At 51.6% G+C, this 27,791-nt stretch overlaps 1 protein-coding gene across 5 annotated transcripts in view; it reads left to right on the top strand.

Annotated features, from left to right (window-relative positions):
* The window catches only part of LOC138472811 (mitogen-activated protein kinase 8-like), a gene marked incomplete in the record, with an annotated part of 957,660 nt that overhangs the window by 183,026 nt on the left and 746,843 nt on the right, over nucleotides 1-27,791 (top strand). For 4 of the 5 annotated variants that reach the window (XM_069611169.1, XM_069611173.1, XM_069611170.1 and 1 more), the window contains 1 exon segment: nucleotides 19,210-19,362. 5 annotated transcript variants of the gene reach the window in all.

Genomic DNA, 27,791 nt, shown 5'->3' with positions numbered 1-27,791 from the left:
ACCAAATGCACGCTAATTGTGCATTCAGTCTTTTTTTCTATGTATTTTGGGGTAAACCCAATAGAAGGGCTTGGGAGGATGAGATGACCAGTGTAGGCAAGTCCCTTTTTACCCACTCTCCAGAGTGAATACAACCCTCTAGGGAAATAAGCCAGGAGATAGCTTGCAAAGAAAACAAGGTTTAATTGTACATAATACACAATATCAGCAAAGGACTCTGCTGCTTTAGAACTTTCTGCCTTCAGAATAGATGTAGGTCCTTTTTGCGAGGCCACAGTGTCATCAATGACATCATTATATAGGGTCTATACCCACCCAGACGATAGGTAAAACAGTAAAAGTGGTAATGGTCCATAGGGGTTGCCAGGCTATAATTGGTTGGTCTCGTCGCCGTCTGCCAGGCTCCACGTGGGTCAGCTGGGCTCATCTCTCTGCGTAGTGATGGTCAGGTCTCTCAAAAGATACAGTTGTGAAAACTAAGCTAGCATGTTAATCCTACTACTACATCACTGTGACATGCACCTGGGAGGCTTGGGCGATTGGTGCCAGGGGGAAGGGAGGAAGAAATAGTCATACTGACCCACAAATTCTGTGCTTCGTTGATACTGCTCCTTTTGCACCCAAGGTCTCCATCCTGGTCTTTATCTTTAATGTATCCCTCCCTGTACCTCATGTGCATGCTTATATCTTTTATGGTTGATTGGTTTATGCTAGGACCGGGGAGTCGCTCGCTATCGTGGAATGCAGAGGTGTGGGGGGTCTGGTCAGTGGTGTGGGCTCTGGCTTGGGTGGGTGGGGGCTTAGAGCCCTGATGGCAGCTTGGTTGTGATGAATGGGCACCGCACAGAGCCTAGTGTTATCGCAACGCCTTACAGGGAGCATTCCTCCCAAAGATACTAAATGTTTGCAACAGTGAAGGGACAGGTAGGGAGTGAACTTCCGTGAGAACTGTTGGTGCGCATTCTTCTTCCTTAATGATTTCGGGCCTAGTCAAATATTTCCATGGATCTCGACTGGTACAGCGCAGTCATGTAAGCCTGTGCTTCTGTCATAACTACAAAATGCTGTTTCTTTCTATGTGTCTCCTAATGTTATGCATCTGCTGTTTGCGCTATATTACCTCGGCACCGAGTTTCATAGTGCGGTTCCCCCCCCCCCCCATCATACGCTAAACTATTTAATAGGGGATTTGCCTCATCTTAAAGCGTCTAGGCAGGTAGGATATATTCATTTCCATCCCAATATTCCCCCCTTACGTTACTTCTACAGTAACACATTCTCCTCCCCCATATTTACGCTTTTCTCATTTTATTGCTTCCTCATATGGGCATGTTCCCTTTTTTGGCATCCATGCCCTACAAACATGTCTTAAGCTCTCCCCTATTGCTCAGGTGTAGATGCCATGTAAATGCATCCTCCATCCCCAGCCAAGTCAACCCACACTTCCTTGTAATTCTCGGGGTCGGGGGGGGGGGGAGGAACAATCGTTATGTGATACAAGCGGTCAATATGTCTCCTACGGGCATTGGGACCATATGGTGAACAGGGTGGTCAGTTTGTACTTCTATTTCTCCAGCATGGGGTCTGGCATGGATTCACATGCTCATGAATATTCCCCGTCGTCAGGCCGGGAATACTCGGTAAAGAAAAAAATCAGTATCGGTTTCGTTTCTGATCTGTCTTTCTTAGTAGTAACCAATCACTGATCTCTGGGTCATACTGCCCCCAGCCAATGACTGCCCTCTACCTAAGCCCCTCCCCTGGCAGCCATCCTCAGATTTTTACTGCACGTTCAAGTGTTGGGAGTCCTCGTGTTTTAGCTCTTGAGTTTTTACTGCGTTTTCGCGCTTTTTCAGGATTTTTCTCATTTTTTAGGTTAATCGAGCCTCAAGCTCCACCGTTTCTACTTCCGATAACGGGGACCCGTTTCAGAATTCTTCTACGCCCCTCAAGGGTGAAGTTTTCGTCGAGTTACGCTTCTTGGAGGATTCCAGAAGATCTGTGGCCTACCTCGACGGATATGGCCAAGGACAAGGGAAGCTCGACGCCCGGATTCAAGCTGTTCAGGAGCCGCCCAGGATGCGGATTGCAAAATGTTTTCAAGGAGGACGAGCATTCGAGATGGCTCTACTGCCTTCATGAGGACAAGACGTACGTGGAGAAGGACTGTGCGTTCTGCAAGAACCTGTCGGAACGGACCAAGCAAGATCGTCGTTCCCGCCTGGCTGGAGAAGGGCACAGCAGGTGAGAAGGCGAAGAAAAAGTCTGAGCGCTCTTCTAAGTCCTGTGAGGGCGCTCCGGCGACGGGGGCCCAACAGAAGGCCAAGCACCGCAAGTCCGCGGGCACTGGGAGCGCCGAAAGGTCGGGCTCCTCGGCTGCCAGGCAGGGCGCGACTTCCCCGGCACGATCAACCACGAGTCAGCGCTCTGGTTCGGGGAAGAGGAAGTCCGAGAACCCGGGTAAGCTTCTGGAGAGGCCCCGGTCAATCTCGAAGGGAGCCAAGGGGGAGCGAGGTGACGACCCCCCCCCCCAAAGCGAAGGCCCAGGACGCACCTATGGTGGTGAGGGCCTTGATCCACCCGGCAAAGGCCTCTATCGAGGTTGTCGCAGCGGCCCTGGTGAAGCCGGCAGAGGTTACGCCAGTGGAGGCGGCCTCGGGGCCCAGAGTTTCCCTGCCGCCGCAGAGGGAATCCTCTTTCCAGACCATCGTTAAGACCCCCGTGAAGACCCTGGCGGATAAAGAGGGGGGGGCGGTGGCCATTACGGACTCGGATTCAGCCTCCGAGGAGGATCCGGTGGAAACCGTGAAAGGCCTCAACGAGAGGTTCATAGGCCTCAACGAGCAGTTCGAGAAGGTTCGATCCCAGGGGAAGGTTCTCGCTGATGTGATCGAAGATGGCGACGACGACGAGGGCCCAGTGGAGCAGCCATCCCGTCCGTCGCAGCCATTACCCGAGCCCCAGGATAGCTCGGCGGCCATTTTGTTGGCGATCCAATCCTTATGTACTGAGATAAGGACGAGGTTACCACGGACCCCGACGGAGGATCCAGAACCGGGCCCGTCGGGAAGCCCTCTGAACAAGCGGAGGAGAGTCCACCCCGCTCCGCCCTTCGTGCCTGCGAGGCCTGTGGACCCCTTCGCCGGACCCTCGGGAGGATACAGCGACAGATACAGCGACGGGGACGGACGGCGGCAGCAATGACGCAAGGGACATCCCTTCATCACCCCCCCCCCCCCCTCGGGCCTCTCCGCCCGACGAAATTGGCTTTTTTCACGCCATGATAGCCAGGGCATCCGAGCTCTTCTAGCTCTGCCCTGAGGAACAGAAAAAGGAAGGTTTTCTTTACCAACGACGAGAGGCCAAGAGAAAGGCGGTCCTTGCAGTGCCGTTGCTTGACGACATCTGGGACAAGGGGCTGGCTATCCTCAAGAACCCTTCCACGACACCCGCCAAGAGGGACAGGTACGAGAAGTAGTACCGGGTCCCTGATGCCGCCCCCTTGGGCCTCAGGGCCCAGCCCACGCCGGACTCTGTCGTCTCGGCAGCGGCCAAGAAGAAAGCAGCGGGTGCGGCGGCTTCAACTTCCACTTCCCCGCCGGACAGCGAGGGCAAGAAGTTGGACTCCGTGGGACGACGAGTCATCGTGTCGGCGGCAACGACGATTAAGGCGGCCAATGCCTTAGCAATTGTGGCCCATTACGACAGGGATCTTTGGTTCAAGATGGCTCCTCTGCTGGACGTCCTACCGGACTACAAGAGGGCAGAGGCACTACAGGTTCTGCAGGAATGAGAGGTGGTGTCGGATTACGCTATAACGGTGGCAAGGGACATTGCCGATACCGGATTTCGCCAACTGGGCAACAGGGTTTGCCTCCGACGACGAGGATGGCTCAAGGCGACGGACTTTCACCAGGATGTCCACACCAGAGTGTTGGACATGCCGTTCGACGGCAACAACCTATTTGGAAAGACGATGGATGAGTCCCTCCAGGCCATCAAGACAGACACGGAAACAGCCCGAGCCCTAGGAGTCCTTCAGCAACGGCGGCCCTTTCGGAGCTCTGGAGGCAGACGGGGAACCTCCAAGGGATCCAGCGGCGGCTCTTCTACTTACCGCAAGGCGGCCCGCTCCTCGTCCCAGGAGGCCTACAGAGGCCGCGGCAAGCAAGGAGGGTCTCACCGCTGTCGCCAAGGAGGCCAAGGCGGCAAGGCCTCTTCCAAGCAGGACTGAACCGGCCATAGCGTCGGGCCCCCACCGAAGCACCCCAGTGGGAGGCCGGCTGACGAAGTTCGTCAGCGTGTGGGAGTCCATCTCCACCGACTGTTGGGTGCTGGACACCCTGGCCCGCGGACACTCGCTGGAATTTCAAAAGAAGTGTCCTCGCATTCCTCCCGTGTCCAGGAAGGAGAATCGCGTCCCTCAACTGCTGTTTGAGGTAAGGGCGATTTTCAAGAAGGGTGCCACCGAGCTCGTCCCCAAGAGGCTCCGGGGCTCCGGAGTATACTCAAGATACTTCCCCGTCAGAAAGAAGACGGGCGGTTGGCTCCCCATCCTGGACCTGCGTCGGTTGAACAAGTACATCAAGGCACATAAATTCAGGATGGTCACCCTCCAGCACGTGCTGGGACAGCTGGAGGAGGGCAACTTCCTATCGTCACTGGACCTGGAGGATGCTTACTTCCACATCCCCATTCTAAAAGGACACAAAGTTCCTCAGATTCGTAGTCCAGGGGCGTCACTACAAATTCAGAGCCCTGCCGTTCGGATTAAAGTCGGCACCCAGGGTGTTCACCAAGTGCCTCGCACCTGTGGCGGCGCGGCTGCACCTGCAAGGGATCCACGTCTACCCCTACCTGGACGACTGGCTAATCCGTGCAAGGTCAGGAGAACTCGCTGTCGAACACACTGCGAGGACCGTCCGCCTGCTCACGGAGCTGGGATTCGCCATCAACTACCCCAAATCCCATCTTGTCCCGTCGCAGGTGGCACTGTTTCTGGGAGCGAAGCTCGATACAGTGAAGCGACTGGCATCTCCGTTGGAAGAAAGGACGAAGGCCATTTTGGGCAAGGTGCAGCGCCTGTTAGCCATGGATGTGGCCAGAGTGAGGTCCATCAAGTCCCTCCTCGGGATGATGTCCTCATGCATCTACCTTGTGCCCCTTTGCAGACTTCGGATGCGTCCGCTACAAGAGTTCCTCGAAGCCTGCTGGATTCAAGCGGCGGGCAGCTTCCAAGACAGGCTCCCGCTCGACGAGGAGTTCTGTCGGGCGATTCTATGGTGGGGTGCCCGGGCGCACCTCGCAGCAGGCATGGACTTTCATGCCCCAGCGAATCTGGGGACGGTAACGACAGACGCCTCCCTGGAGGGATGGGGGGGGCCCACACCGGAGATCTCCACGCAAGAGGCCTCTGGCTCCCGGAGGAGAGGTCTCTGCACATCAACATCCTGGAGCTACGGGCCGTGTTCTGGGCGCTCAAATCGTTCCTCAAGGACAAAGTGGTGAGGATCTTCACCGACCACACCACCACAATGTTCTACATCCGGAAGCAGGGAGGCACCAGATCCCCAGCCCTATCCAAGGAGGCCCAGGATCTGTGGCACTGGGCCGTCGCCCAGGGGATGTTTCTGGTTCCCTTTCATCTGGCAGAGATAAAGAGCACCATCGCCGACTCACTCAGCAGGGAGCTGCGCTCGTGCCATGAGTGGGAACTATGCCAGGACCAGGTGGATCAGCTCTTTCAAAGGTGGGGCAAACCCCAGATCAACCTGTTCGCGACGGCGACGAACTCCAAGTGCCAGAGGTTCGCCAGCAGGTTCACACAACCGAGGAGCATGGGCGATGTTTTCTCGTTCCCTTGGGATGGCCTGTTCCTGTACGCGTTCTCTCCGTTGCCGTTGCTGCTCCGTCTCATCAACCAGCTCAAGAGGTCTAGGTGCCTGATGATCATCGTCGCACCGGTGTGGCCAAGACGGATCTGGTTCCCGGACCTTCTGGACTTGTCAGCATCCCCACCTATCAAGCTGGCGACGGACACAGATCTTCTCTCCAGAGAAGGAGGCGCCATTCTCCATCATGACCCTGAGTCGCTGAACTTGGAGGCTTGGCTCCTGCAGCACTAGAGTTTGGAGGATACGATATCCCGGCTGACTGCAGAGAGGTTCTTGAAAAAGACAGGGCATCCTCAACTCTCAAATGCTATGGACATAAGTGGAAGAGGTTCTCTGTCTGGTGTCGTGCAAAGAAGATTAACCCTCTGCGGATTACGGCCCCTCAAGTATTGCCGTACCTACTGTCGCTGGCCAAAGCTAGACTGGCTCACGCCTCCATCAAGATACATCTGGCGGCCATTTCCCGATACACCAGAACTACAGGAGGGGCGTCCTTCTGGTCTCATCGCCTGGTGAAGGAATTTATGAAGGGACTATTCCGATCGTTCCCGCCGGTGACGGCCCCTGCCCCGGCTTGGGAGCTCAAAGTGGTGCTGACCAGGCTCATGGGGGCCCGATTCGAGCCTATGCATTCGGCGCCGTTGAAGTTCCTGTCGTGGAAGACAGCATTTCTTGTGGACATCACCTCTGCACGACGAGTGGGAGAGATCCAGGCCCTATCTTGCAAGCCTCCATACTTGACTTTTCACGACACGAGGGTGGTGCTGAGGACGCACCCCTCCTTTATGCCCAAGGTGCCGTCGGACTTCCACCTCAACGAGCCCTTGGTGTTGCCAGTTTTCTTCCCGTCGCCTTTGTCTCCGGCCGAGAGGACTTTGCACTCGCTGGATGTGGCTAGAGTGCTGAAGTTCTACGTGGACCGCACGAAGAGCTTTCGGAAGACATCACAGCTGTTTGTGAACTTTGGACCTGTGAATCAAGGGAAGGCTCTCTCGAAGGCTTCCATTTCCAGATGGCTCTTCGGCTGCATCATGCACTGTCACCAGTTGGCAAACCGACCGCTGCCCGGCCGTCCGAGAGCCCATTCGACCAGAGCGATCGCTGCTACCACGGCGTTCCTGTCTGGTGTGCCCCTGCTGGACATCTGTAGGGCTGCTACGTGGAGGTCGACGCACAACTTCACAAGATTCTACTGCGTTGATTGGGAGTACAGGGTCGGCCAAGCAATGCTGCGCAACCTGTTCGCTTAAGGTGAGCCTGGTGAGGAGGTAAGAGATGCTTAATGTTGAGTTGTTGTATTGCTTAATGTTGAGCCTGTTGCCACCTCCCGTGGTTGTGGATGTGTATGCTGCTATGTATTCTTATATTCATGAGCATGTGAATCCATGCCAGACCCCATGCTGGAGAAGGAACAAGTTACTTACCTGTAACTGTTGTTCTCCAGCAATGGTCTGACATGGATTCACATGCGAACCCTCCCTCCTTCCCCTCTGCGGCTCTTCACTTGGTCATACTGCCACTTTACGTGCTACCAAATCTGAGGATGGCTGCCAAGGGAGGGGCTTAGGTAGAGGGCAGTCATTAGCTGGGGGCAGTATGACCCAGAGATCAGTGATTGGTTACTACTAAGAAAGACAGATCAGAAACAAAACTGATACTGATTTTTTCTTTACCGAGGATTCCCAGCCTGATGACGGGGAATGTTCATGAGCATGTGAATCCATGCCAGACCCATGCTGGAGAACAACAGTTACAGGTAAGTAACTTGTTCCTTCCTTTGTATCACTATGCGCCATAGGACTGCCAATAGAGACCATCATCATTGCGCTATTAGGCACTGCTTTGGCACAATACCGGAGACCCAATTGGCACGTTCAAAAGATCACCAAGACAAACACGATGATGGGTACCAGCATGTTCACCAATGATCCAAGTCATGATGGGGCCCAGCTGAAGGCCAGGGGAAAACCAGTTTTCTTCTTGAACTCCAGCTTCTTTTTTCATCTTCACCCCTAGTTCGTGCACTGCCACAATAACGTGTGATAATGTCCCATTTTCAGCGTCTTCGGAAGGTACGAATGTGCAACATGAACTCCTGATCTTTTTGCAAACACCTCCTTCCATGGCAGTCAGTAGATCCAGCACGTATCTGTTCTGCATTGTCATTAGTCCAAGGGCCCTTAGCTCCACCTTTATGACATTGAACCCTTGTTCGGTATCGTTCGCCAACTGAATCCGCTTCCATCTCACAATGTGGAGCCATTTTGCATTGGTTTGCGTCTGGATGCTGGGTATTAGAGATGCAAAAAATGTGTTTGCAGAATTATAGAGCCTGTATTCATTAGATATTTGTGTGAGCAGTTTCGGAAGAGTGTGATATGTAATTTGAGGACCTTTTTCTTCTCCAACATGGTGTCTGGCATGGATTCACATGCTCGGGAATATTCCCCGTCGTCAGGCTGGGAATCCTTGGTAAAAGAAAAAATCAGTTTCAGTTTAGTTTCTGAACTGTCTTTCTCCTAATAACCAATCACTGGTCTCTGGGTCATACAGCCCCCAGCCAATGACTGCCCTCTACCTAAGCCCCTCCTCCGGCAGCCATCTTCCGATTTTTACCGCACGTTCAAGTGTTGGGAGTCCTTGGGCTTGGCTCTCAAGCTTTTACTGCGTATTGCGTTTTCTAAAGAGTTTACTCTTATTTTTTCGGTCAATTTGAGCTTCAAGCTCCACCGATTCATCTTCTGATCAACGGGGACCCGTTTCGGAAATCTCTACGCCCTTCAAGGGTGATTTTCACCCCCAGCCCCTCGTTGAATTTCACTTCTTGGAGGATTCCAGAAGATCTTGGAGGCCTACCCCTCGTGGTCGGGGCCGAAGACAAAGGAGACTTGACGCCTCTGTTTAGGATCTGCTCAGGATGTGGACTACAGAACGTCTTCAAGGAGGGTGGGCACTCCGGCACCTCTACTGCCTTCTCGCAGAAACCTCGCACGCCGAGGGGACCTGTGCGTTCTGCAAGGACATGTCCTCCCGGACCATGAAGGACCGTCACAAACGACTCGCTGACTGGCTGGAGTCGAAGCGCCCGGCTGCAGGTGAGCCCCGGCGACTGCTCTAAATTGGTTATGGAGTCTAACAAACGTCATAGGCATCATCTTTTACAAATGTGTCACAAAGCACCTTCAGTGCAGTGGCACAGGGAAGTCTTCCAGATTTCCCAAGTTTTAAATACCTTCTCTGGGATAAACTACTGTTTCCCAGAGCAGTAAAGTGAAATTGACTTTACTTAGCATTGTAACTTCCTAGACCCAGCACACACTATCTTACAATAGATTGCTGAAAGGGTTACTTAGTTTCTCCTTTGTCTAGCTTCTTATGTAACATGTTTTATGTTACCCTTTCTTCACTGACTGGTTGGTGACAGTGGTTTCATTTTGAACTACTGTGGTTTGCATGTACCGTGACTGTTCGCGGCTCCGGTAAAGAAACCACGGGAGCCATCTTTTCTGAAATGGCAGAGTCATCTTTGATAAAATGGCCCCGGTCTGCTTTTTTCGCCATGTCTTTGTGGAAAGGTCCTTCTAGAGAGTTTCTTTGCGCGCCAAACCAGGTTTGGTCTCTTGGTTCATTTCGCCTTTGGCGGGGTTTCTGAGTGAAACCCGCCTCTGGATCCAGAGAGGAAGGTGCCCTAGTAGTCCCCTAGGAGTCCCAAATGCACTCTGTGGTGATTGGCTGGCTGACTGTCTGGCAAGGGGCACTGGGTGAGTGACAGCTAGGCTGGAATGAATGTGAGAGAACTGAATAAAAGTTAAGTCTTTTGGCTTCGAAGGCAGAGTTGACCACTGGACAAAGGAACCGAAGAAGAGCTTGAAGAGGACGTCTGCTGCAACTCCTGGACCGTTGGTTTGCCCGTTGAAGCCCTGCTCAAGTGCCAACTTGCCAAGTTTGCATCGACCGTGAAGCCCCTGCAAGGACGACTTCTCCCTTTGAGTTGGTCGGACCAATTCAACTCCAAAGTAAGCCATCTGGGCATCCATTTTGGAATTTCCACAGAGTTGCTGCTGGAAACCGTAGGGCCACGCAGAGGAACACCAGATTGTGTGCGTTGCTTTTAAGCTGGCCTAGAGCTTTTGGAAGATCCTCTGGACTCCCAATAAGCAGGACTGACTAAGCCTGAGCCCCCTCAACAGAGTGCGGGACCCCAGAAGCAAGGAAAGCCTACCTCAACAGCCAGGAACTGTGTTGTTATTTACGGTGGTTGCAAGGAGCTGAATCGCGAAAACAGACACTGAAAGTGAAGTTGCTGGTTGCCTGTTTTTGCCAGTCCCAGTGCATTGCAGGAGTCCTCCGACATCCTCCCTCTTGTCCCCACGACTGAGGCCCAGGAACAGAGAGACCTGCAGAGCTGCACAGGAACAGAAGTCATCAGCTGCATCTTTTCTTCATTGCTTAGGTACTGTAGAACAAGTCTAAGAACTTACCTCTTACTGTGGAAGTGCTTGTAACTTCTGCAACTTGCGTCTAATCAGCTTGTGGCCCTACTTTTCATCAAAGACTCATAAGAACTTGTGCAAACACTTTTCTGTTTACTTACCTGAAGTGCTGCATCCTATAAAAATACTTTTGCCCATTGGCTTTGGCTTAGCCCATTGAATTGTAGGACTCTTCTTAGAGGATATGAAAGTATTTGCCCTGCTTAAGAATATTGGTGATCTCTTGTGCTCTAATAACCTTTGCCTTTTACCAACTTTTAAGAGTGTTCTGAATACCAACAGTAAGATATTGATGTCCCCAGCACCCTTGTCATTGAAGTCACTTGTGGGTGTAGGTTGCATCTGTGGGCCATCCCAAAAGAGTCTTGTCTGATTTAGAAACACAGAGTGTACAGTATTGAAGTGTATTTGTGTGTTACTATTATATTACTCCCTTCTAAAGAAGGCTTTATAACTGACTGATAAATAAATTAATAATTGTTTATGCAAGAAACCTTGAGTGTAAGAGTTTATTTGAATACCTGTAACTGTGAATCTCTATGTAACTCCACTACTGCTCACATTTCCCCTCTTGAGATAAGCCTGGCTGCTCAACACGCTAGCAAAACTGTAGTACAAGCAAATACCGAAGGTTCGGTTGCCTATACCTGTAGTCATAGTTGTTTGTAGTGTTCCCAGAGGGTACTGCATTCATACTTTACCTAACACCTGATCCCAAGCGCTGCCCATTTCCGCTCGCCACATCTCTTGCACTCTAAGAATGTACTGCGCAGAGTCTTCCTCATCCCCCATTGGGCACTGCATGATTGATTGTAAATTTGGGGTGTCTGTGAACGTTAGCCGCAATGCGTCCCATACCCATGCACTAATCTTGTTGAATGATGCTCCATCATGGGCATCATTCTCAACGTTACTCCTGAGTACACTGCTTTAATCCAGTCTCTGCTTGATCTCCAACTGCGGGTACCAACAAACTATTGTACCCTATTGCTAAGGGTACTCCTGCTGTGTTCTTTTCAAATGCACAGATCAATTTCCCAGCCCCCGCCGTAAGTTGGGGGAGCGATTTAAGGAGATTGTTTTTGTCCATTGGTGCCATGGGTACATAATGCGGTCAGCCTGCGCCCTTGTGTATTAGTGGCATTTGCATTTTCATTTTTCCTTTTACTTTCCTGCCCTTAGCTGCAACTCAATTCTGCCAAACCTTTCTCCATAGACTCTCTAGCCTTGGTGTGGCCTGGGGGCCTGTTCGGCCACTACCCCTCCCTCTTTTTCAGTGTCATCAAAATCACTCCAATATTCCTTGTCCACTCTTCGGGACCATCCATTCTCATAACCCAGGCTGCCCGTTTCCCTGTCCCTCTACATGGAAGGTTATTATAGGCGCACTGTCTATTCTGAATAGGAAGTCCCCTGACTTCCACTCACCTCCAGGTGGTTGTGGGAGAGCCCCTGCGGGTAAATTTGGTGTTTCTACCGCCCTCTTCGCATCACATGCTTCTCGTAACCTGGCTAATTCAGTGCGTGCTGATGCCAGTGCTCCCCATCTCTTGCACTCACCTCGGTGTGGGCAGTAACATGTGGCGGGTTGGGGCTGTGCTTGGTGTGGCCACCATAGTGCCCTTCCCAACTTAAGTTGGGTTTGTATGCCCTTCCACAGGGTGCATTGCTAGCGGATATATCCCCTTTTTAGTCTGCACATTCTTCTCACCCTCCCCTGCACCTGTCTCCTTGTTACTGTCATGTGTCGCCCATTATCCCTTCGGATCCTCTGTTTAAACATTTTCCAAAGGTTCAATATTTCCCTTCTATTTTGTAACGGTCTTCCCTTGTACTTTGCCATCAGGAAAGTGGACATGTGTTCCAGCACATATCTGTCAAAAGATCCATGCTCTGGCCAGGAGTCGGGCATTTCCCCCCCCCCCCCCCCCTCTTTAGTTTTGGTGACGCATTGGTTGTGATATTTTTGATTTTTTTCACAATACAAGTGCAGCGCCTTGCATGTATGGTCTAAGGTGTGTCTACCCCCATGGTCGTGTCTGGCGTGTGTCTTTTATTGGGGGCTACGCCTATGCTACTGCTATTTATCATTTAACGTTCTCCCCACCCTCTATTCCTCAATAGAGCTTCTACACACGTTCACTGCGCACACTCCTGATAAGCCCAAACACACACACACACACACACCATACACGCCCCTCCTTGTCCTTCTTACACTTTAAAATACACCAACAAAACAAACTAAAATAAGCTAAAACAACCACTACTTTTCCCGAACTCTCCAATTATACAGAGCTCCTATATTTTTCCCCGCACTGGTCAAGACTGTGCATGTGGCGCCACCCTCTGCCCTCACTCAGTGAGGCTCCCTTCAGTTTCCTCCTTCCCAATATCCTTAAAAAGTTAATTAAAATTGCCAAAACAAATCCACACAATCCAAAAATAAATCACGCTCTCAATTTCAGTCGCTGTGTGTTCACACTGTTCGCTGTACTCTATGCACCCATCCCTACTTTATCCCTTGCAGGTTATACTCACTTGTTCACATTTTCCTGAGGGCCTCCTTTCACGGGGTTCCACAACCTTTTTGCACCTCTCCTTGGTGCTGCTCCCCGCTCCAAAGAGCAGTCTAGATTCTACAAAGACGGATCCTACAAGGCTACTCAATATTCCAGTTTTGGGACTGGTCACTGTAGGTGGTCATGGCCCTTCCGGAGAGGCCAACTGGTTTCCTCCGCAGATACGGGGGCGATGGAATCACGTCACCAGGGTCACCAAATGAAGGCAAGTCCCTGTTTACACACACTCCAGAGTGAATACAACCCTCTAAGGAAATGAGCCAGGAGATGGCTTGCAGTGATAACAAGGTTTAATTGTACAGAATACAAAATATCAACAAAGGACTCTACTGTTCAAGAACGTTCTGCCTTCAGAATGGACGTCGGCCCGTTTTGAGCAGCCACAGCATAATCAATGACATCATATATAGGGTCAAAACCCACACAGACGATTGGTAAGACAGTAAACAGGCTACAATTGGTTGGTTTTGCCGCAGTCTGTCAGGATCCACGTGGGTCAACTGGGCTCATCTCTGTGGAGTGAAGGTCAGGTCTCTCATAAGATACATTTGATAAAACTAAGCTAGCATGTTCAGCCTACTACTACATCACTATTCCGTGCACCTGGGGGGCTTGGGGGATCGGTACCAGGGGGAAGGGCAGAAGAAATAGTCATACAGATCCACGCATTCTGAGCTTCGTTGATACCGCTCCTTTCGCACCCAAGGTCTCCACCCTGGTTTTGATCTATAATTTATCACTCCCTGTACCTCGTGTCACAAAGGATGTGTTTTATGCTTAGGGATCAAACCGTTGTGCATGCTTGGATCTTTTATGGTCGCTTGGTTTATGCTAGGACCGGGGGAGTCTTTCGCTATTGTGGAATGCAGAGGTGTGGGGGTCTGGTCAGTGGTGGGGCTCTGGCTCTGGGTTGGCTGGGTGGGGTTTAGAGCCCTGCTGGCAGCTTGGTTGTGATGAATGGTAACCACACAGAGCCAGGTGTTGTCTCAACGTCTTGAAGGGCGATTCCTCCCAACGATACTAAATGTTTGCAACAGTGAAGGGACAAGGGGGGTGGGGGTGGGGGTGGGGGTGGGAAGTGAACTTCTGTGAGAACTGGTGGTTTAGATTCATTCTGCCTTAATGATTTCGGGCCTAGTCCAATCTTTCCATTTTCCATTAGCTCGACTGGTACAGCTCAGTCATAACTACAAAATGGCGTTTCTTTCTATGTGTCTCGTAATGTTATGCTTCTGCTGTTCGCGCTATATTACCTCTGCGCCGAGTTTCATAGTGCGATTCTCTGTCCGCTTATACACTACACTATTTCATAGTGGATTCACCTCACCTTAAAGCGTCTGGGGGGGGGTGGGGACATACTAATTTCCATCCCAAAACCAGAGGGGCTTTTTACCCATGGCTTGTATTCTGTTATGTAGCCTTTACGGAGCAAAGCGAATCAGTGTGTACAATTGCCTCTTTATCAGGCACAATACTTTGTCTGATAAAAATGTCAAATTGCAAGCTCCTCATCAGTGAGCTTTTAGTCTGCCAATGAATGTTCTTCAAACCTGGTGCAATGTGGTCATGAATGTCCAGGCTAAATGGGAACTTGGCAACAAGATCTCTTAAACAGATTATGTGGTTTATCTTTAGAATAAATGCATGCAGGGGTGCCAACTTTGAAAATGTACCAGAGTTCCCAGCCTGACCTAACAACCCTTGACCCATACTGTCATGCAAGTGATGTGAAATGGCCAGTTTTTAAAGCGTTATGAAGTTAATAAAGGGTACCAAAAAACCTCCAAAAATAGGTATGAACAGGTATAGAAGTGGGATTAGTCGTCTACCGCTATGGCTGTTTGTAAAGGGGAGAAAAGAGGCAACAGTGAGGAGGAATGCCTGCAGCTGGGGTTAGGGAGGCCGAACTGAGGGAATAGAGCGGTTGCTATGGAGGGAGGAGTAGACTTTGTTGGGTGTAAAGAGGCCGCAAGTTGGGCGCCATCCTGTCCCAAAGGTTGTTGGTGGGGAAATGCTATAGTGACCTGCCCGGAGTCTGTTCTGTATAGGTTGTCACAACTGGTAAGTGATAAAATATGCTGGTCAATTGGGCAAACCTGCCCACAGGTGAAATGTGTGGGGCTGTGCAGGACTTTATGTAGACAGTTTGAGCAATCCGTAGGCTAGGTGTGAAAGAGGAGGTCGAAACTATCTTTCTGTTGGTGGTAGCTGAAATTGCAGTGCAACTATCCATGTGAGTTAGCATTCCACTATCTCACCCTAAAACAGAAAGTTGGGCATAACGAATGGTAAAATACCTTTAATCAAGTGTAGACTGCAGAGTCCTACACAATGTGGTCTTTCTCCTCAAGCACCCCGTCATGTTGGCAAAACTCTATGCATTGCTGTTGTATTCCCCTCATTTATCCTGTCCTGCAGGCAGCCCCACAGGTTGGCACTATGCCAAACACTTATATTCCCTGGCAAATAACCCATGAACATTATGTCCTTAGGGGAAAGAAATGTATGTCTGTAAATGCACAACCAGGGACCCACACTGTGCCCGTTTTTATATTTTTTACATGATTTAGTTTTGTTTCAACTTTGAATATAGTCTTAAGGACTATGAATGGAATTGATTCAACGGAATACGTGTATAAAATACGCATAATTTATATTTGGCAAGTGATTAGGCTATTCGTTAGGCTGAGGACAGCATAGTTTCATTGACCGTAACCGTTGGCCTGCAAGCCTTTCTGCCACGGCCCTTGGAAGTCTTGGCTAAGACAGCTACCGTGGATTTCACTGTGTAAACCTGTTCACTGAAAAGAAATTTAAATGTTCAAACATATGTTTCAAATCCCTCCCGTTCCTCTGCTGGAAGTTTAATCTTATGTTTGACGTACTGCAACGTTTTGTATATGCATGCGTTGCTGCTTCATGATGGTTAATGTAATTTTAACATAGTGTAGATATTCACTTTCCTCTTTCATTTTGACATTAAAAAGCTTATATTCACCCCTTTGATTTTACAATAGATCTCATCATTTATATGTAATGTTCATGGCAATGTTACCGAATGTAACATTATTTAATTAAAAAAATGAAAGTACTCCCACCAAAGTAGTGTGATCTCAGAAAGAGAGCCCACGTCCAAGCTCGCGTCTCTGCGGCTTCCAACAACTCGGATGAACTCTTTTTAAAATCTGACAGGAACTGGTCAATCCTGCCGCAGTCTCTACCTCCCCTGTCACTTCCCAGGTCCTCTGCACAGCTCTGGCTTCTCATTTCATCTCTAAAACTCAGGACACCCTGTCCCCTCTCTCCTCCTCTCACCTTCCTCCCTCTACTCCCTGCTCTTCCTCTGACCCTTCTTCGGCCACCTCTCCCCCCTCCTTATCTGCCTTTCCCCTGCTCTCCCCTGACAAGGTTTCCAGACAAGTGTGATCTATGAAAGTCTCGTCAAAACAGGTTCACCCCTGCTCCTCCAAAACCATCAAGGAACACATTGACTCCCTGGCTCCTGCCCTGGCCGACTTCTGCAACCACTCCTTCGCCACAGGAGTCTTCGACCCCCCCCCCCCACATCCCTGAAGCACTCTTGCCAACCCGTCTTGCCCGTCCAACTACTGTCCAATCTCCAGCACTCCTTTCCTGGGCAAACTCCTTGAAAATCTCCCAGCTTAATCTTCACACTGAATTTGTTGGTTGCCTCCATGACCATCAGTCTGGCTTCCGAGCTGCCAGAAGCACGGAAACTGCTCTCCTGAACATCCGTGAAGACCTGCTCTCCAACCTCGACTCTAAAACTCCCTGTGTCCTCATCTTACTTGATCTCTCCTCTGCCTTTGATTCTGTCAACCGTGCCATCCTGCTCAATTGTCTCTGTGATAACCTGGGCATCACCGGTCAGGCCCTGGCATGGCTGACGTCTTTCCTCTCTGACGGACCCTCCCATGTTCAACTTGGGTCCTTCCTCTCCTCTATCCCTATCTCTGCCTGTGGTGTTTCCCAGGGGTCTAACTTCTCCCCCTAGCTGTTTAACCAATACCTGGCACTTCTTGCCCACCACATTGCAGCACTCTGCCCCAACTTCCAGTGCTATGCGGATGACACTCAGCTCATTTTCAGGCTACCCTCAGCCACCTCTTCACCCTCTGTAATCTCTGACTGACTGTCTTCCATCCAGGAGCGGTGTGCTGCCAATGATCTCTGCCTTAATGCCAGTAAGACTGAGATTGTCCTCATCGGCACACCCGCCACCGCCTTTCCTGACTCTCTCTGGCCGGCCACTCTTGGCCCTTTTCCTGCGCCCACCTGTGAGGCCAAAAACCTTGGGGTAATCTTCGACCCCACACTCTCCTTCTCTCCTCATATCTCTGACGTCTCTAAGTCACACTACCAGCTGCACCTCCTCAGAGGTATTCTTCCTTTCCTCTCCTTCCCCCAGAAGCTCACTGTCTCCAGAGCTCTGGTTCTCTCTAGGCTGGACGACTGCAACAGCCTCTTTCTAGATCTGCCTGCCTCTCTCTCTGCCCTCTGCAACTTATTCAGAACAGGACTGCAACAGGACACTTGTTCTTGGCCTCAAGCCCAGGGATCGTATCTCTCCAGGACGGAAATCCCTGCACTGGCCCCCAGTGGCTGGGAGGGTTCATTTCAAAACCCTCTGCATTGTCCACAAGGCCTTCTGGGTCCTCCAATACCTTCAACTCTCTCTTCCTAAATATCTTCCTTCTCGAGCTCTTCGCTCATCCGCCTCCACTCCCTCAGGGTCAGTCGCTTCTCCAAGCAACGAGTTGGCGGTAGATCTCTCTCTTCGGGTGGGGCCGCCCTCTGGAACAGCCTCCCTGCCTCACTGAAACTTGAGGAGAACCATCTCTGGTTCCGGAAGCACCTTAAAACCTTTCTCTTTGCTTCTGCTTTTTCTCCTCCTCTCCCCTGCTGAACCCCTGGCTGACACTGCACTGGTTACCTGGCCATCTGCTGATCTCGGGCCCAGGTCCCCTCCACCGCCAGTCGCACACCCGCACTGCCTTCCTGGCAACCCCTGCACTCTGGACTGTCGCTGTATCCCTGCAGTCCCTCTACCAGCACTTGACACCAGATGTCTGCACGTTACCTTGCACTTGCCACCAGCTGGCCATACTTACTATGTTACCCTGCCTGCAGGTGGAAAGCTTTTTGTTATGAAATTGAAAGTGGTCTTATCTAGTGCCCTTCTACCAGTTTTGTTGGCCTCTTTGTGCATCTACTGACCTCACTCATCAACTTCGAAAGTTAACTATTTTACGCAATGCAAAAAACTCTTGTCAACAGATAGTGTAGGGTAAATGCACGCAGCTATCAATAATTTCACATCAAACCTGCTTGATCATGCAGTTGAGTTAGTGGGAAGCATGGGTACGAGCCACCACAGTTGAGGCGCACCCTTAAGACTTTGTAACAGTCACTGATTGCAGGTTGAGACTGAAGGGCCTGGCTGAGTAGATATGGCAGTGGAGAAAGGGAGGTAAACTACCTATTAATTGTGGCCGATCGTGGTATGACTGACACAGCCATTGTAATACTGGGAAATCTGGCCTTACAAAGTTCCTACACTACAAAACGGTTGGGGAGGAGATAATCTGGTATATAGGAACATTTGTTGCACTGAACTAAAGTGCGATTTGACTGTACACAGAGATGAAAAAGAATGTAAGACAGCCAGAGTGATTTTAAAAACAGTATGTCAGTCTTCCTGTAAACCGGTAGATGCCGGTTTTTTGCTCTTTGGCATGACTGAGTTCCATATTGTTATCTTACACATCCAGTTCTCGGTGTGACAGGCTATCTGTCTGTTGCCAGTCTCCTCACTTAGCCAGTCCTAGAGGTGATCTATCCCTGTGCGAGTTGCCAGACCCTGTCCTGGGTCACTGTTTACTTCTAGTGTGACTACTATTTTGTTCTGCTCTTTCCTTCAGGGGTTGGGCACTAAATTCCCATATGTCTGAATTTGCAAATTAACACTCTTCTACTGTAAGATTACTTTAGCAGTGGTGAACTTCAAAATGACTTGCCCGGCACTATGTTAGTGTGGCAGCTTTGTATTGATTTGCTTGACTTTACTGTGGGAGGTTCGAGTGAGCAGTTGGTGCATATGAAGTCCAGCACTGCAAAAATAAATTTTGTCCAGCATAGATTTACAGCCATGTTGGGTTCTTGGAGTTTGGTTTCATAATATGCTCATTTGGTTTCATATTAACTCATTTTTTCTTTTTCAAGGTTTTTCTCAGACATTTATGATCAAGAAACCCAGCACGCCTAACTTTAAAAACCAAAGAAGTTATCTAACCTTGAGCCCTTGTCAAGTGTTTGCCTTTTGCAACCCTGTTTGGAGTCCTGTGTCTGGCAGAAAAGACATTTTCATCTCAAAAGGTTAATCTTTAGTAAATTAAATATGCCCACTGTTTACCCCCCTGAAGACTGTTCTAGCACCATCACCTGCAGTTGATGTCTTGCTTACAGCCTCCCTAATGTAATTTCTTTTTGTTCCCTCATTGTACCTTTCCATAGATCTGTGGCCCCTAGCCTACATTTTGCAGCTCATTGGGCATGCTTTGTTTTCTTGGCACCTTGTTCCCCTGTGACGAAACCTCCATTCCCCTCTTTCTCTTAGCACCTGTCATTGCCTTCATGTATTGGCTCCCATCTTTTCGTGGAACTCCCGGTCGCCAGCGTTTTGGGCACCTCTCTCGGGTGCCCCCTCTCTTGCGAGTTTCTCTCCGTATGCCTCTCTAATACCAAAACTCTGAAGAAGCCTAAACCCCTTGCTCTTTAGTCGTACTTCCACGGCTGCCCTTTGGGCAGACTAACACATCTGCTGTTTATGGTCATGCATTCCCCCTTCTGCTTCCTGGATGACCCTATACTTGCCACCTGAGAAGCTGTTTTGTCCACCAGCTCAAATCCCTGAGCAGCACTCCATCCATTGCTTTTGGCATCCCTTACAGCACTGCCTCTTCTTGCCACCCACCCATGCTTTGTGCAGACATCTCTGTGCCCGCTCTTTATTCAGACCCCCCACTTGTATTCTAGACAGCCACCTCTCTTGGGGATTTCTGATACTGTCATCCATACACAAAGCCCCCCCCCATTCCATCTGCTCTTGGCATAGGCACCTGGTACATAAATCTGCAGATTGGGCAAGTTTCCCGTCTCAGGACTGCACTTGAACTGGAGGAAGAAATCCTATCCTTGCTGAAGCCTCTAGGTGTCTGCTCTGCCCATGAACTCTAGAAAACCCACACCTTCTCCAACATGGGGTCTGGCATGGATTCACATGCTCATGAATATTCCCCGTCGTCAGGCTGGAAATCCTCGGTAGAGAAAAAAATCAGTATCCGTTTCGTTTCTGATCTGTCTTTCCTAGTAGTAACCAATCACTGATCTCTGGGTCATACTGCCCACAGCCAATGACTGCCCTCTCCCTAAGCCCCGCCTCCGGCAGCCATCCTCAGATTTTTACCACACGTTCAAGTGTTGGGAGTCCTCGTGCTGTAGCTCTCGAGCTTTTGCTGCGTTTTCACGCTTTTTCAAAGAGAATTTCTCATTTTTCGGTCAAATTGAGCCTCAAGCTCCACCGTCTTTACATCCGATCAACGGGGACCCGTTTTGGAAGTTTCTACGCCCCTCAAGGGTGAAGATTTCGTCGAACAACGCTTTTGGAGGGTTCCAGAAGTTTCTGAGGCCTACCCCGGACATGGCCCAGGAGAAAGGGTGCTCGACGCCCGGGAAGCTGTTCAGGGCCTGCCCTGGATGCCAGCTGCAGAACGTGTTCAAGGAAGACGAGCATTTCTTATGCTTCTACTGTCTTCACAAGGACAAAACGCACGTGGAGGACGACTGTGCGTTTTGCGGGAACATGTCGGAGCGGACCATGAGGGACTGCCATCTTCGTCTCGCCAACTGGCTGGAGTGAAAGAGCCCGTCAGGTGAGAAGAAAAAGAAGAAATCCGAGTGGTCTAAGTCCTGTGAGGGCGCCCCGGCGACAGGAGCCCAACAGAAGGCTAAGCACCACGAGTACGCGGGAACCGGGAATGCCGAACGGTCGGGCTCCTCGGCTGCCAGGCAGGGCGCATCCTCCCCGGCACCATCGACCACGAGCCAACGCTCTGGCTCGGGTAAGAGGAAATCCGAGAACCCGGCCAAGCTTCTGGAGAGGCCCCGGTCGATCTTGAAGATTTCGGTTGAGGGGGAGCGAGGCGGGAGCCCTCCCCCAAGATGAAGGCTGCAAGCACGCCTTGATTCACCCAGCCGAGGCCTCTATCTAGGAGGTTGCGGCAACCCTGGCGCAGCCTGCGGAGGTTACACCTGTGGTAGCGGCCTTGGGGCCCAGAGTCTCCCTGCCACCTCGGAGGGAGGCATCTTTCAAGCCCATCGAAAGAACCTCCACGAAAGCCCCGGCAGAGAAACGGGGGGGGGGGGGTGGCCGTCGTGGATTCAGACACAACCTCCGAGGAGGAACTTGTCGAAGCCCCTGAGAGCCACGACACGGGCATGGAGGAGGACCAGCCCGTCGAGAGGCATCCCGACGAGGGGGACGACGGAAGCGCTGACGGGACCCCAGACCAACCGTCGCAGCCAGTGCCGCAGGACAACTCAGCGGCCATTTTGATGGCAATTCAATCCTTATAATCTGAAATAAGGACTAGATTGCCTTTACCCCCCGACGGGAGAGCCGGAACGAGGCCTGACGGAGGAGCCAGGGACAGGGCCGTCGGGAAGTCCATCACCCAAGAGGAGAAGAACACATCCTCCTGCACCCTTCCAGCCCTCGAGGCCTGCTCAACCCACCTCCCGTCGTCCACCCCCCCCCCCCCGGGCTTCCCCGCCCGATGAGATTGGATCCTTCCATGCGGTGATCTCCAGGGCATCTGAGCTTTTCCAGCTCTGCCCCGAAGAAAAGGAGGGGTTCCTCTATCAACGTCGAGAGACCAAGAGGAAGACGGTCCTCACGGTCCTCGCGGTGCCTCTACTGGATGACATCTGGGACGAGGGGCTCTCCCTCCTCAAGAACCAGCCACGATGCCGGCAAAAAGGGACCGATATGAAAAGAAGTACCCGGTCCCCGATGCGGCAGGGGGGGGTCATCGGCATCGACTTGACGCGATGGGACGAGTCATCACGGCGACGACGATTAAGGCGGCCAACGCCCTGGCTATAGTTGCCCATTACGACAGGGGACTTTGGTATAAAATCGCTCCCTTGTTGGACTTCCTGCCGGACGACAAGAGGGCAGAAGCCCTGGAAATCCTGGAAGAAGGCGAGGTGGCGTCGGACCACGCCATAACGGTGGCGACGGACATCGCTGACACCGGTTTCCACCAGTTGGGCAACAGTGTTTGCCTCAGACGGCGCGGATGGCTGAAGGCGACGGATTTCTGCCAGGACATACAAGCCAAAGTGTTGGACATGCCCTTCGACGGGAACAACCTGTTCGGGAAGACAGTCGACGAGTCCCTGCAAGCCATCAAAACAGAGACAGCCCGGGCCCTGGGAGTTCTCCAGCAACGACGGCCGTCCTTTTGGAACACCGGAGGCAAGAAAGGGGCCTCCAAAGGTTCCGGCAGCGGCTCCTCTACCTACCGTCAAGCGGCCCGTTCCTCATCGCAGGAGGCCTATAGAGGACGGGGCAAGTCTGGAGGTTCCCGCCGTCGTCGCCAGGGAGGTTAAGACGGCCTCGAAACATGACTGAACCGACCGTGGCGTTGGGCCCCCACCGAAGCACCCCGGTGGGAGGCCGGCTGGCGAAGTTCGTCAGCGTGTGGGAGTCCATCTCCAACGACCGTTGGGTGATGGGTACCCTGGCCCAGGGGCACGCCCTCGAGTTTCTAAAGAAGTGCCCTCGCGTGCCACCCGTGGCCAGGAAGGAAAACCACGTACCCCAGCTGCTTCTGGAGGTAAGCGCGATGCTCAAAGGTTCCATCGAGCTCGTCCCAAAGAGACTTCGGGGCTCCGGGGTCTACTCAAGATACTTTCTCATAAAGAAGACGACCAGAGGTTGGCGTCCCATCCTGGACCTGCGGCGACTGAACAAGTACATCAAGGCTCAGAAGTTCTGGATGGTCACCCTCCAGCACGTGCTGGGACAGCTGGAGGATGACTATTTCCTGTCGTCATTGGACTTGGAGGATGCCTACTTCCACATCCCCATTCTAAAAGGACACCAGCAGTTCCTCAGGTTCGTGGTCCAAGGACGGCACTACCAGTTCAAGGCCCTCCCGTTCGGATTAAAGTCGGCACCCAGGGTATTCACCAAGTGCCTAGCACCAGTAGCGGCGTGGCTATGCCTGCAAGGGATCCACGTCTATGCCTACCTGGACGACTGGCTCATCCGAGCAAGGACAAGGGAGCTCACCGTAGAACACACAGCGAAGACCGTCCAGCTACTCACGGACCTGGGGTTCTCCATCAACTTCCCCAAATCCCACCTGGTCCCTTCGCAGGTCGCCCTGTTTCTGGGAGCCAAGCTCAACACAGTGGCACGGCTGGCCTCGCCGTCCGACGAAAGGACGAAAGCCACCCTGGGCAAGGTGCATCGCCTGCTAGCCACGGTCATAGCCAGGGTAAGATCCATCAAATCCCTTCTCGGGATGATGTCCTCCTGCATCTATCTGGTACGCCTGTGCAGACTTCGAATGCGTCCACTGCAAGAGTTCCTCGACGCATGCTGGATCCAGGCGACGGGCAGCTTCGAGGACAGGATACCGCTCAACGAGACCTTCCGACGAGCGATCCGGTGGTGGGGCACCCGCACTCGTCTGATGGCGGGTGCAGACTTTCAGACCCCAGCTCACCAGGTAACGGTGACAACAGATGCCTCCCTGAAAGGGTGGGGAGCGCATACTGGAAATCTCCACGCAAGAGGCCTTTGGCTCCCGGAGGAAAAACAGCTTCATATCAACATTTTGGAGCTCCGCGCAGTGTTTTGGGCCTTCGGGTCCTTTCTTCGTGTCCCTCAAGGGCAAGGTGGTGAGGATCTTCACCGACAACACCACCACGATGTTCTACATCAGGAAGCAGGGTGGAACCAGATCCTCAGCCCTGTCCAAGGAATCCCAGGATCTGTGGCACTGGGCCGTCGACCAGGGGATGTTTCTGGTACCTTTTCATCTGGCAGGGATAAAGAATACCATTGCCGACTCACTCAGCAGGGAGCTGCACTTGTGCCACGAGTGGTAGCTAAGCCAGGATCAAGTGGATCGACTCTTCAGGCTGTGGGGCAGACCCCAGGTCGACCTCTTTGTAACGGCGATGAACTCCAAGTGCCAGAGGTTCGCCAGCAGGTTCCCCAAACCGAGGAGCATGGGCGATGCTTTCTCGTTCCCCTGGGACAACCTGTTCCTCTATGCTTTCGTGCCGTTGCCACTGCTACTCCGGCTCGTCAACCAGCTCAAGAGGTCCCGGTGTAGGATGATCCTCGTTGCACTGGCGTGGCCGAGACAGATCTGGTTCCCGGACCTTCTGGACTTATTGGCGTCCCCACCAGTCAAACTGCCCGTGGACGCGGATCTTCTCTCCAGAGAAGGAGGCGCCATTCTTCATCACGACCCGAAGTCTCTGAACTTGCAGGCCTGGCTCCTGCAGTACTAGAGTTTGGGGGATACGATATACCGGCCGACTGCAGAGAGGTTCTTGCAAAGGCCAGGGCGTCCTCCACTCTCGTGTTACGGACACAAATGGAAGAGGTTCTCTGCCTGGTGCCGAGCACAGAAGATTAACCCTCTGCGGATTACGGCCACTCAAGTACCTCCGTACCTACTGTCATTGGCCAAGGCTGGACTAGCTCATGCCTCCAAGATACATCTGGCTGCCATCTCCAGATACACCAAGGCAACAGGACGGGTGTCCTTGTGGTCCCATCGCCTGGTGAAGGAATTTTATGAAGGGACTATTCCTCTCGTTCCTGTTAGGCAGAAACCTGTGCAGTTCCCTCTGGGACCACTGCAAAAGATTTAGCACTACAGGTGTTTGGCAGTAAACCCACTTGGTAGCAGTCTGTACCACACAGATTCACTTGGTAGCTGTGGCTGAGCAGTCAGACTTCCCTCAAGAAGAGTTAGGCAGTATACAGAGTATTCACAATAGGTCAAGAGAACACAATAGAACAAGTAAACACTGACCAGGGCTTGGTGTAAAAGAGATATAATTATTTATTTAAAACCACATCTAGAAAAACACGGGCACCAATAGTAAGCAATTCAAAAACACGGTCACTAAAAGATATACACTCCCTTAAAAGAATATTAGACAAGTCTTAAGTAAAGCCCCACTTATTTTCAGACAGCGATGAGCGCTTAACGTAGATGGCACTCTAATAATTCGTTTTTTAAAAAAGGGAGAGAAAAGCAGAGAACAACTTGGAACAGATCCCAACACTTTTCCAAGAAAAGAACAAGAGGGGAAGGCAAAGTAAAACAGTGAATTCAGAGTCAGTAGGCCGGATCCGCTTTAAGAGGATCGAAACGAAATGTGTCCAAGGTCACACGGTTGCAGTGCACAAAAGTCTTGTAATGGTTCAAAAAGGAGTTGGATCAAAGAAAGGGACCAGTTAGAGGGTCAAGGCCGCCAGCCCAGTCCAGAAGGTTAAGAAGTTATTACCTTGTTGCAATCTTTAGAAAGGGAGGCCTGGCGGACACAGTACCTTAAAGTGGTGAGAACGCTCCAGCGGGTGCAGTTGTTCCTGGCAGCGGATACAAGTCGGTGCTTCGTCCGGGGGAAGAGAGGATCTCGTTGTGGAGGAAGACAGGAGTCCGTTGCACTGACAGGGAAGAAACCAGCCGCAGAGTTTCTCGGATACAAGGAGCGGTCCGTTGATTCGCGGTTCAGTGGTGAGTGGCTATCCGGCTGCCGGGGTGCTTGGCACGGGCAGTTCAACCACAAACCGGGCTGGGGTGCGAAGAAAGAAAGGAAAACTGGTTGTGCCCACCAGTCAGGGGAAGAAGCCTCTCCAGCCGGGAGATCTTCTCTGTCGTCGGGAAGTGGTGAGTCGGTTCTGCAGGGCTCCACCGGTGGTGTTGTCGTGGTAGGTCGGCTCCGCTTCTCCCTCGTCGGATTCTCAGGTCCTGTGGTGACTTCCGAAGTTCCAGTCCCCAAAGCCCTGCTTTTATGCAGAAAACCCCCATTCACTTAGCCTAGCTGTCACTCAAACCTGCTAAGTGGTGAGCCGGCCGGCTCACCACTTGGGCCAATCACACAAGAGTGCGACTTGAGTTACCAAAGTAACTCAGTCCAGGGTGCCTAAACCCCCTCCCACACCCCCTGTGGTACCCAGACACAGTGGCACCACTTTTGGAGGCTTCTGTGGAGAAGCCTGCCAAAAGGTGGAACAAAAGGCTTGACTTGGGTTGGAGTCACAGAAGAGAACACAAATGCCATTTTAGAATCGAGTCTTGGCAAAAAATACCAACCGAAGAATTATTAATTAAATAAACCGGCGGTATGTTCGAGGCTATGAGAATTAAATAATTAAAGTTGGTAGCCTCGAACAGTGGGAAAATCCCATTGGGAAATATTCGCGGTCGAATATAAAAAGTAGTTTCCACTGCCACCAGCCAAAACTCGATCAGGGGGGACGGAGACGTGCCCTTCGACTAACAGACCCCGGGGCAATCGAATTGCCCCGGCCAGTACGTCCACAATATGATGGTTTGTACTGGTTTCTGTTAATAATTTGGGACTAGTAAAGCCAATGGTGACTTTACATGCCCTGGGAGACAGTAGTCAGTCCCAGGGTATGGAGTCTATGGTGGGTTGTCACTATGACACCCCTGTGTTACTGCACGGAGGGTGCTGTGTAACACACGTAGGAAAAAACACATGAGACCCTATGGAGTAAAGGACCCCAGAGCCCATAAAACACATTACCAGTCAAAGGAATACCAATAATCATGTCCAAGAGTGGGAGAAAAAGAGTCTCACTCTTGGCAGGAGGAAAAACAAACTCCAGAAATCCAGCAAAGCTGCTGGGGGACTCACTAGGTTAGGAAATTCAGCCTAAAGAGAGAATTCTCCCTAACAGTTCCTGCCGGTGAAGGCCCCAGCCCCGGCATGGGAGCTCAGCGTGGTGCTGACTAGGCTCATGGGGACTCCGTTCGAGCCTATGCATACGGCACCGTTGAAGTTCCTATCGTGGAAAACAGCTTTTCTTGTGGTCATCACCTCCGCACGGTGCGTGGGAGAGATTCAAGCCCTATCTTGCAAGCCTCCATACTTGACTTTTCACAACACAAGGGTGGTGCTCAGGACGCACCCCTCCTTCATGCCCAAGGTGCCGTCGGACTTCCACCTCAACGAGCCTTTGGTGTTACCAGTTTTCTTCCCGTCGCCTTCGTCGCCGGCCGAGAGGACATAGCACTCGCTGGATGTAGCTAGAGCGCTGAAGTTCTACGTGGACCGCACAAAGAGTTTTTGGAAGACGTCACAGCTTTTTGTGAACTTTGGACCTGTGAATCAAGGGAAGGCTCTCTCGAAGGCTTCCATTTCCAGATGGCTCTCCGGATGTATCCTGCACTGTCACCGGTTGGCAAACTGACCGCTGCCCGGCCGTCCGAGAGCCCATTTGACCAGAGCGATCGCTTCTACCACGGCGTTCTTGTTTGGTGTGCCCCTGCTGGACATCTGCAGGGCTGCTACGTGGAGGTTGACACACACCTTCACGAAATTCTACTGCGTCGATCGGGATTCCAGGGAGGAGTCCATGGTCGGCCAAGCAGTGTTGCGCAACCTGTTCGCCTGAAGGGGCTGGTGAGGAGGTAAGAATTGCTTAATGTTGAGTTGTTGATGTAATGCTTAATGTTGAGCCT

This window comes from Ambystoma mexicanum, chromosome 8 (genome assembly GCF_040938575.1).
Source record: "Ambystoma mexicanum isolate Mex_15411 chromosome 8, UKY_AmexF1_1, whole genome shotgun sequence".
In the NCBI taxonomy this organism is placed as follows: domain Eukaryota; kingdom Metazoa; phylum Chordata; class Amphibia; order Caudata; family Ambystomatidae; genus Ambystoma; species Ambystoma mexicanum.
This window is presented reverse-complemented; position numbering and strand designations above follow the sequence as displayed.